This window comes from Leptonychotes weddellii, chromosome 3 (genome assembly GCF_054177405.1).
Source record: "Leptonychotes weddellii isolate Sample4059 chromosome 3, ASM5417740v2, whole genome shotgun sequence".
Lineage (NCBI taxonomy): Eukaryota > Metazoa > Chordata > Mammalia > Carnivora > Phocidae > Leptonychotes > Leptonychotes weddellii.
In genome coordinates this window covers 28,691,230-28,702,691 of record NC_138371.1, presented here as the reverse complement: position 1 = coordinate 28,702,691, position 11,462 = coordinate 28,691,230, and the positions used below count along the sequence as shown (strand labels likewise).

The window sequence follows — 11,462 nt, the reverse complement described above, 5'->3', positions numbered from 1 at the left end:
AACCAAGAATCAGATACTCAACCGACGGAGTCACCCAGGTGCCCTGATTAAAAAATTTCTAATATTTGACAAGGTCATATATTTGCATGGTTCTAAAAATATGCTTAAAGATAAACAGTGAGAAATCTTTCTACTTTGGTGCCCCATATCCCCAGTCCCTATGCCCACCTCTTACTAGTAATCGCTATATTTAGTTTTTTGTAAATTTGTCCAGTTCTTCTATGTGTATAATAGCAAATGTAAATTCAGGTTCTTATTCCTCCTTTTTTAATTTCAAAGGCAGCTTATCTTACATACTTTTTAAAAAAGATTTTATTATTTTAGATAGAGAGTGTGAGCAGGGAGGGGGCAAAGGGGGAGGAAGAGGGACAAGCAGACTCCATGCTGAGCAGAACCGATGTGGGGCTCGATCTCATGACCTGAGCAGAAATCAAGAGTCTCATGCTCAACTGACTGAGCCACCCAGGAGCCGCATTACACTTTTTTGCATTTTGTTTTTTCATTCAATAAGGTCTCATGAATCCATGTCGTTACGTAGTAAGATCACTCTTATTTTTTTTTGTTTCATTGTATTCTGTTGTATGAATGTGTCATGATTTATTTAATTGGCTTATGTAAACAGTTTACTGGATTTAATAATTTAGGTTATTTCAATTTTTTGCTCTTAAAAAAACAATACTGTGATAAATATCTTAAACATGTGTCCTTTCATTCATTTGTAAGTGCATTTGTAACATAAATTTCCAGAAGTGAAAGTGCTGGGGCAAAAGATATATGCATTTGTAATTTTGATGGATTTTGCTAAATTGCTCTCCATATGGGGTTATGCTAACATATACTCCCACAAGCAACGTATGAAATGGCTTGTTTTCTACAGCTTCACCAATAGAGTGTGTTACCAAACTTTTGGATTTTTGTCAACTGGATAAGAGAAAATGGTATCTCCATGTAGTTCTAATTTGCATATCTTTTATTATGAGTGAAGTTCAACATATTTCCAAATGTTTAAGAGCCATTCATATTTCATTTTCTGTAAAAGATGTTTATATCTTTTGCCCAGTTTCTCCTATCAGCTTGTTGGGCTTTTATTTCTCTATTTTTAGGAACTTTTTATCTATTGGGGAAATTAGTTCTTTGTTTATACCTGAGATGCAAATGTTTTTTTCCTAGTTTGTGGGGTTTTTAAGAATCTTTTGACTGCTTATGGGTGTGTGTGTGTGTGTGTGTGCACGCACATGCATGCATGTGCTTGTCATGTAAAAGTTTTTATTTTTATGTATTCAGATTTATCAGTATTTTCTTTTATGGCTCCTGGATTTTGAATCAGTTAAAAAAATCTTTCCATTGCAAGGATTAAAATCTTTCTAGGTTCTTTTAGTAATTTTATGGTTTTATTTCTAACATATAAGTCTCCAGTCCATTGGAATTTATCATTGCATAGAATGGGAGGTAAAGATCTATTTTTTCCAGATGCCTACCCCTTTTGTCCCAACATCATTTATTAAATAGCCAATCTTCTCCCCTGGTTTGAAGTGCCATTGTTAACACATACCAAATTCAGGAATGCTCATTGTTGAATTGAGTGGAGCTTAAAGAACGCCTTACTTGAACATCTTACTTGCCCATTGGTCAAATCTGTTGGGTTTGCCTTACTGGACAGGGAAGAACTTCTCCTGGGTCTCCTAGGTGTGTCACAGATCCCCAGTAGACCCTCTTATGGCTCCAGGAACAATGGGCAAGAAGGACAGAATTTTGCTCTCTTGGTATATCAATCCTTAGGGTTTAAGGTCTCTGTGGTCAATGCTTCCAGGCTCCAGGTTATGGCAGGTTAGGCTACACCCTTGGAAAGAGATTACAGGGGCAGGCATTCCAGATGAGTAGAGAGAGGAAGTTCTCATCAGTGTGTAAGCTTTAAAAAAATCACTTCCCTTGAGTTTTCATCTTTAGCTGCTTAAGGAGCTGAAGTACGTGCACTCCAAGGTCCCTTTAAGCACTGACATGCTGTGAAAGGCAAGCAGGAGCAGTCTGATGAGAGCATCTCAGCTACATGACAAGAGGGCTGGACTGTATGTATTCCACACTGTCACTGGCTCCCCCACATAAATTGTGCCCTCCAATGAGGTCAGTTCCAGGGCTCTGGGTGTAAATCTGAGGCCAAGACTGACCACTTGTGAAATGGCTAGAGAACGGGAGCATGGACATAGAAAGATTTATGATGTAGCAAGAGATTTGCAAGACTATGAGGGAATGAGAGAAGGCATGTATGCTCTTTCTCCTTGTAATTTCTGAGCCTATAATAATCCATCTACCTGCAAACTTTTGAACCTGTCCTATTGCCCTCCTAGGGCTTATATACTTTGACATTTTCAAATATAGGATGAGCTCTTCTAATGTGAAAGTGAAGACTCTTGCTCATTGCAAGGGCAAATTTCAAGATGACATGATCAAAGATGGTAGGAGGACCAAATGTTGGGAGTAGTTATTTACACCATCCTGGATAAAGAGCCCCACGGGTACCATATCAAAAGCTCTGTTTGTGACATTCAAAAAGCCCCAGCCAACTAGCAGCAGGAGGTATTGGATGGGCTGGCGAACATTCTGGTTTTTTTTTTTTTCAATGTAGATCCTAAAAGCATTACATATTTAAATCATAGATCCAAATAACATATCTAAAAATGACTGGAAGGCAAACATATTTGAGTTTAAACAACATGCATTAAAAATACGAATAAGCATTTCCTGTATTAATCACATCAAAATGATTTTTTCTACAGTATGCAGATGTCTCTCACTAAGCAAAGTAACACGTTTCTATTTCAAGGCTATTAACAGTGGAGCAGCTGTATACTACCAGAGACTTTTTAGAAATCATAATGAAATTAAACAGCAGATAGAAAAGGAAGTAAAGAAGATACCAACTTTAAAGCTATGCTTCGTTGATGGTATTATCATACTAAATATATATTTCAAGTACATGATCCATTTCCATAGAGTGATGCTAGATTGGTATACTATAACTAATTGGAACAGAGCCTTGAGGTTTAAAAAAATTCCCATGTTAAGAAAACAGAATGTTTTTCTCTGAAGGATCAAGACAACCTTTTAGTCATGTATTTTGACGATCGAATGTGTAGAGTTGTTCTATGGGTAAAGCTGCAATTGATGCTTAAGGGTGCACCACGAAGGTTCTAATAGCAGCATGGTCAACAGCATTCGCTGAATAATCATCGTGTACCAAATATTCAGCACTCAACTCTGCAAATTAAATATTTATTTTTTACCCATTACTTTCAATAAGGAGGCTGGAGTGTTCTTTGTTGTGAGGCAATCTTCATTGTAGATGTGTCCAGTCTTCCTTCTTTCTAAAGTGATTCGCTAAATACTGAGTTCTTAAACATTTACCCCATTTTTAGTTGTGCTTATTTTTCTCACCTCTAAATTAACTCTTGGAAGAGTAAAAAGTGCATCTATGCTGACAGATCATAACATGACTGGAGGAAACTATCTCAATGAGCAATAATCGCGCCTCGGATAAACCTCATTGGCTACGACACTGCCACTGCGCAAAGCTGGAGGAAACTATCTCAAAAGATAAGTTTTTATAGAAGGAAATTTCATGTTCTAAGTTTAAAACTATATAGTTATGATGAGGGTATATGCTAGCAAACAAAATCAAAATCAAAACCCATCACCACATGGAACACCTGGGTGGCTCAGTCGGTTAAGCGTCTGCCTTCGGCTCAGGTCATGATCCCAGGGGCCTGGGATCGAGTCCCGCATGGGGCTCCTTGCTCAGTGGGGAGCCTGCTTTAACCTCTGCCTGCCACTCCCCCTGCTTGTGCCCTCTCTCTCTCTCTGACAAATGAAATAGATCTTAAAAAAAAAAAACAACCCATCACCACACATCCACACACACACACACACACACACACACACGCACACACATGCACACACATGCACACACACTATATATATGGCTGAAACTATGGAATTATGAAACTATGGATATGTAAATTACATAATTTTAATTTATTTCATTATATGTATACATATATCAGTTCCACAGTTTCAACAGTTTTTTAAATTAGATTTACATCAGGCACATAAAATCCAAATGATATAATAACAAATGTTATCTTGCCTTCAGAAAGTGCTATTTTATGGGAAAAAAGTTTCTTACTGATACACTAATACCAGTACCTGTAGCTCTGGAAAAGCAAGACAATAAATTGAATATTCAGATATTGTAGATGGAATAAGACAAAAGGCAAAAAAAATAAAAATAAAAGCAAATCAGTTTTTAATGGTGGTTATGAGGTTACATGTTGTTTCTGTATTTGAGAAATATTTTTAACTCTCATTCATACTATGTGTCACCATTTTTTCTTACAAAGCATGACTCAAAACCTCTTTAAAGCCTTATAACATGTCATAAAATAATTGTTATTTTGAGTTGCTTATGGAAGTTGAACTCTTATGGCAGGGATTTTATTTTGGAAAAATACTAGTCTTCAGTTTCATGTACCTGAACTTCATCTTAAAAAGAACTACCCAACTTACCACTCTTTTAATTTTACAACATATTTTGAATACTCAGCAAAAATAGCTCACTGGAGTTGTACACACTAATTTTATATAAAGCAAAAATAAGGTACATGTAATGGAATTGAGTGATAAAGCATACTGTTGGTGAGTTTCCTTGCTCTGGCAAGATTTGGGGAAAGCCAACCCATGTAGTAGACACCCACCAAAGAAGCCAGCCAATAGCCTCTTCCTCTGTCAGGGGGTAGAAGAGAACACCTCTACATTTTCAATGTCACTCCTAGGTTATCCAAATTAAAAGCTAAATACATAACTAATACACTGGTGGACCACATCATTTTTTTATTTAGGAGGTATTGGTGTTGAGGACAGGGCCAATAGGAAATAACGTGAAGCTGCTGTTTCAAACTGTGTCATTCCAGGAAATCAAAATAGGACAATCCATTTCAATGGTTTCCAGACTTCCAAAAGTATTCTAATTCTCCCAGACATCTCTTTTTTTATTCAAATAGAAAGCTCAGGTTCTTGTCTTCTTTTCCTGCCTGACTCCAGAAAAACTTCTAAGGGAGCAAAGCAAGAGAGGGCTCCAATTATCTCCAGCACTCTCAGGGAGCCTTTCTAAGGGCAAAATACAATTTGTTCTACAGCAAAGCACCTCCAACACATGGTCTGTAAGAGAACTTTGATCATGTGCCTTGGATTCTTTTTGCCTATCAGAAATATTCTCTCTTCCTTTTTTCCTGCAGAGTCAACACACAATATTAAACAGCCTGTCTGCAGTATCTAATTAACAAACTGACTGCAGAAGATCACTTATAACATAAACTATTAAATCATCCTAAAAACTAATATTCTCCACACCTCATAAATTAAAATAAGCAAGAGACTGAAATGAAATAAAACCCTGATGCATATCATTCTGGGCCTTTGCCCCCTGGAAGGGTCTACTCCTTGAAGCATTTAACCATTTCAAAGAAAAAAAAAAATACACATCAGCACACACACACACATGCACATCAAGCAATTTTAAGATGCTTTCTACCCCCAGTCTATACTTCATCATAGCAACTCTAACTTAAGACCTCAGTTTGTACTCCTCTTGATCTTATGCTTCACAAATCATTTAAGTTCAGATATGGAGCTCATCAGTTATGTGTCTTTTCATTATAATTGCAACGCAGTCTTGGAGCTCAGTTCTGTTCCCATTGGCTCAATGGTCATCATTTATCTGCTTTGTATATTTAGGGCATTATTTAACAGAAGCAGCAATCTGTTTGAAGAATGCAAGAGCTGTTTGATATTAACACAGAGAATGATTAATCAAAGAGCTCTTGGTCCTAAAGCATCAAGAGAGAGCTGAGGTCATTAGCAGGGCAAAACCAGGATGCAAGCTTTGACTAAGAAGATGAGATGGGCCAATACTTTGAGGATTTAAAAAAATAAATAAATAAGAAGGTTACGGTCATTTATTTCCAGAGCTTTCACTTTAAAGGACCACTGCATTAGGAGGTCTGAAGAAATATTACATTATTTCTAATGCTAGAAATCCTTTCCTTTACAGTAAAATATGAAACTATTTGCATCCAGGTAATAGCTGAACCCACCAGTGTCTCTAACAATAATTATTTCTTAATACTGGGATGTTTCGGTTATTTCATATTTTTAAATGAGAAATATCAACAGATGTACAACCAGGCACTGGATATGAGATAGAGCTGGACTAATTAAAACTGTTACCCTAGTGAGACTTCTCTGGCGCTCCAAGGTAAGAGCTCCTCTGCCAAAGAGACAGAGGTTTAATGTAATTAGCCAGACATCATTCCAAATTAGTTCAATTTTCTACATTGTTTTGGCAGTCATATCCACCAAGCATTTACCCCATGATATATCAGGGAAAGTGGGACTGAACACCCCAAGAACAATAAGAAAAGCAATTACCATATTAAGTTTGGGTTTTTCCCAAAGTGCCTCCCAAGACAAAGTGTTTTAGTTTTCGACTGCTTCTGTGACAAATTTACCACAAAGTGATTTAAAACAACAGCAATTATTATCTTACAGTTCGATTGATCAGAAGGCGTACACAGATCCCCCCAGGCTAAAATCAAGATGTCGTCAGGCTACATCCCTTTATGGGGCCTTCAGGAAGAATCTAATGTCTTGCCTTTTCCAGCTTCTGGAGGCTGCCCTAATTCCTTGCCCTAATCCCCTTCTTCCATTTTCAAAGCCAGCAAGATCAGGCCAGCTCCTCTCACTGTGCCATGTCTCTGGTTATCGCCTCCAATTCCCTCTTAAACACCAGACACATTACCGCACACCAGTGCTGGTGAGTCCCTGAAGGCAGAAAGCCAGGTCGTAGATTTCCTTGACCTGCTGATTTAAGCTTGGATCCTAGCCGCTTACAGAGAGAGGCTGCCCCAGGAGGTGGTGGCATAGAAGGGGAAGGCATGTGAGGGGGGCCAGAAGAAGAAAATGAGTCTTAGAGAAGGGAAAGAAGAAACAGAAGCAAGGAAAAGACACATGAGGAGATAGAGAGGCAAGGGAAATAAAGAGAAGAATCAGCAGTGGAAATTTAGAGCAGATTGGGGTAGGAGTAAATTTTCAAGAATGTAGGAGTAGGGCATGAAATTAGGAGGACAGGTGGGATGATTGCATTGTTGAGGGATAAGTCAGAGATTTTGATAAGTGGGCACTTATTGGCCAGACCGTGTGTCTATCTATCTAATCGAATCCAGCTTCTACTTAATCTGGACTTTGCAGGATTCGTGTTGGTCTCTGAATGGTAATGCATCTAAAAGAAATTGAAACCTGACTCTTTAGTGCTTTGAAAAATATCTTTTATTTTGAAAACCCTTTTTGAAAAAGTTATAAAGGGAGAATTTTAGGATCTAACACACTGAAAAGATGTCTAAAAATCTTTTACTGTCTCTCTCCCCAAACTCCACTCTGCCTCAATCTCACAGTCTCTGTCTCCTCCCGCCCCTTGCCAACCCCACCCCCCCGCCCCAACTTCCAGCTCCTACTAGCCCACTGCCTCAGGCTTTTCCTTCTTCTCCCACTTTCCAGATTTTTTCTTTTCTTCCTCCTCAGTTGAGCCAGGAGCTGGGCAGCAACATAAAGCATCCTCTCAGGAAGGGAGAGAAGGGAGGCTCTGAAACTTACACTTTCCTCTCCTTGGTTTTGCTTCTCCTGCATCATCTGTTGATCCCAACAACAGATTTAGGGGGTCATTCAATAGATGGGACAACTGAGCTCTAAACCAAGATCTGATTCCAAAGTCGATGTTCTAAAATACTGCACTCTACTATATATCAATAGTTCTCAGGTTTTGGTGTGAATTAAAAGTCGCCTGGAAATACTTGTTAAATAGGAGGATTCCAGGCCCTACCCCAGAGACTCTAATGTAATTTTTTTGTGGTGGAGGTCAGGAATCTGCATGTTTAACAAGCATTCACGTGTCATTCTTTTTTTTTTTTTTTAAAGGTTTTATTTATTTATTTTAGAGCTAGAGTTGGCAGGGGCGGGGAGCAGAGGGAGAGGGACAAGTAGACTCTGTGCTGAGCACAGAGCTGGATGCGGAGCTCCATCTCACCACCCTGAGATCACGACCTGAGCCGAAATCAAGAGTCAGATACTTGATTAGTATCAAGTATCAGTTGAGCCACCCAGGTGCCCCTGCAAACACTCGGGTGTCATTCTAGTGCAGATGAGACCCAGAACACACTTTGAGAGACCCTGCTAATAACTCCCTCATTGGGGAGGATCATTTGGAAGTGATGTCAGACTGAGCATACGCATACACGTACATACACGGGTTTATATTTTTAAAATACAGCATGTGCTACTTCCCATAGACCATGGATTTTATGTGGTTTTTACATTACCATTTGTAGTCTCTAAAGGCTCTGTGCACAGGGCACTGGTAAACATAATACTCTTGTTATTTAAAACCTTTCACAATAAGAGGAGAATTTGATCTCTTTGCTATGATTCAGAAATAATACACAGACATACACCATGGTGTTTCAGGTTTAGAAACCATTATAAAAAGCCATTTCTGGTCTCTGACAATGGCTTTAATTAAGAAGAGTGCCTCTTTAGTGGAAATTTTTGGATTAAAAAAAAAATGAAAGAAAGTTCAGCTAAATGACAACCTTTGGAGGTTAATAGCTCCAGAGAGTCTTGTTTCTAAGTTGATACTCATTTGTGGAAATTCTTCTTCCTTTGAAAGTAGTGTAGGGTCACCCTCCCTCAGAAGCATAAAGCAGTGATTCAGTGGGTTCTGAGAAGTGACCCTGAGTACCTGGGGGCAGGAAGACCCCCTGCAATGCCTCAGTGCCTCAGTAATGAGGGTCCCTGAAGGAAACTCTTCTTACTTCATGTTTTTGTCTTCACTCAGCTTTTTCTGGGCTTTGGGTGGTGAAACAAGCAGGGCTGCTCCCGGGGCCACCTTCCCTCACACCTGGGAGCTGTCCTGGTTGGTGGCTCAGGGCCTCTGTGGTTGCTCTCCAACCTTTACTTTAACGATGCCTCCCACCCTGCCCCAAAGGCGACAGTGGTGGAGTGTTATGTGTGTTATGTGCCAGACATATGGGGTTGGATCCTGGCCCTGGCACTTGCCAACTAGGGAAACTCAGGGAAACTTCAGTTGCTCTTCTGTAAAACAGAGATGATCACTCAGGATTTCTGTGAAAACCTAAATATATGTAGAGTGTTTAGTGGGATGTCCAAAATATAGCAAAGGGCTCTTGCCTGACCTGGCCCAACAATGAGTTCATCAGACACGGCCCTGTCCTGGGGACCTCCTATTCTAAGGAGGAAAGTAGACATTGGTCAAATTCTGAGCATATTTTGATAAGATCATAGTCTTCCTAATTGATAAGCAAACAGAAGCTCAGGGAAATTAGAGGACATGGTGAAAATTTAAGGGCTGTATGCAGCACATCAGAAATTGGAACACAATTCTGCCTTATGCCAAAATCCACATTCCATCCACCATCATGTGGCTTCAGCAACAGAGAATTTATCTTCGGTGGATTTTTAACCACCTTCTCCACCACTACCAGAAGGCCTGATTGTATTCTTCATACTATGTGAGTAAACAATTTCTAACTGACAGGAAGTTTGGATGATTATGGTTTATTTAATGTTTGGAAAATGTAGAGGAGAGGAGAAACATTTAATTCATGTGATTTGTTTGCTTCTTTGCTCAAATCTAAAATAAATGAACAAAAACCAGAAACCAGGGAAGACCAAAGGTCTTAAAACATGTATCAGGTAGTTTTAGCTACACCTCAGAAAGCAATAAATAAAAAGGTATAAATAAAAGTGCTCAATTCTGCAAAGCACTCATTTATTAGGACGGCACCATATCATGCAAACATACCCAAATGTCCTACAATAGCATAGATGGACACAAGCTTGGATACATATCCTGGCTCATGGCTAAGTTTGGTGGGGAGAAAACCCATAACATCGCCCAACCCAAGAAATAAAATTGTCTTATTTGATTTTCTGAAGCTTTATAATTGTTTCTGTAAAGTGATAACTTTTGCATAGCTAAACAAAGTCAGAGAAGAAGCTGACTCAAATATCCACAACAAATGTGTATGTACAACGAAACACAAAAATAATTGAGAGACTTTTAACTATAACTCTTGGGCTCCACCTTCTTCAGCCTCCCATCTTTTCTAAGGAAGTTGTGGTTCTCTCTGCTCCTGATCACCCTCTAGTGATAACATAGAGACCAAAATTAAGGCAGTAAAAAGGAAGTGAGAAAAAAAAAGTAGGAAGGAAGAGTAGAATCTAGAATCAACTAACTAGACCACAAAGATGGGGTTGAAAACATTTCCATTCACACAATCTTCTGAAGTCGTTTTGTTATATTTTGTTTTTCTGCTTTTTTTTTTTTTTAAGATTTTTTTTTATTTATTTGACAGCACAAGCAGATGGAGTAGCAGGTAGAGGGAGAGGGAGAAGCAGGCTCCCTGCTGAGCAAGGAACCCAATGAGGTGGGCTCGATCCCAGGACCCTGGGATCCTGACCTGAGAGGAAGGCAGACACTTAACTGATTGAGCCACCCAGGCCCCTGTTTTTCTGCTTTCAACTAGTGTCACTGTAACAAAGAATTTAGCAAAGAGGATTAGAATGTAAAAGCCAAATCTAAGATTGTTTAAAAATGTACTACTAATGAAAACAATAGCTCTTATTGGGACAGTTGGTAAAGGTCAGCTGGACCCATTGGGAGATGCATTGGTTCTTTCAAGGCACCAAACAGAGTTAATTAAATGTCCACCCAAAGGGTCCCCAGAGCTTTCCCAAGCTCCCACCCAACGCTCCCATCCCAGATGCATGACAAAACCCACCTGATTAGTTAAAATAAATCATTTTAATTTCATACAGAAGTTTCTAGTTTAGCAACCACTTGGCATTGCCATATGCGCTGCTGATTGTTTTCAGAGAGGGAGCCCCCAAATGTCATAAGTCTCCCCAGTGTCTATCAAGACTAAGTCACATCAAAAGGTCATACTTTAAAGAGGCAGTTTATTCTGCATGAATCTTATGTGGTTTTGGTTTCAGCAGTTTTCTTTTCTGTAAAGAACTGTCATTTGACATCTAAATAGGCAATTGTACATTTTAAATTTTATCTGGATTTCTTCTCAGGTGGGATCATGAGAGTCTTCATTGTGGATGGGTTACAGTCTTTCTCTGCTTTCATTTCCTTAGAGAAGCAGCTTTCAACCTGGGCTCTGGGGATTGGCCCAAGGGGTTCTGTGAGCATCCACCCTTACATGTGCACCTAGGTGTGTGTGTGTGTGTGTGTGTGTGTGTAGTAGAGGGTTTTTCTGAGTAGAGTGTCCACGAACTTCATCAGCTTCTTGAAGAACTCTGGGAACAAAATAAGGTTCAGGAAGCTGGCTTCT

The 11,462-nt window shown here is 39.3% G+C and overlaps 1 pseudogene; it reads right to left on the bottom strand.

Annotated features, from left to right (window-relative positions):
* Window positions 1–3,443: 3,443 nt before the first annotated feature.
* On the bottom strand, window positions 3,444–3,571 carry LOC115938350 (U4 spliceosomal RNA; annotated as a pseudogene).
* Between the last annotated feature and the right edge of the window lie 7,891 nt (window positions 3,572–11,462).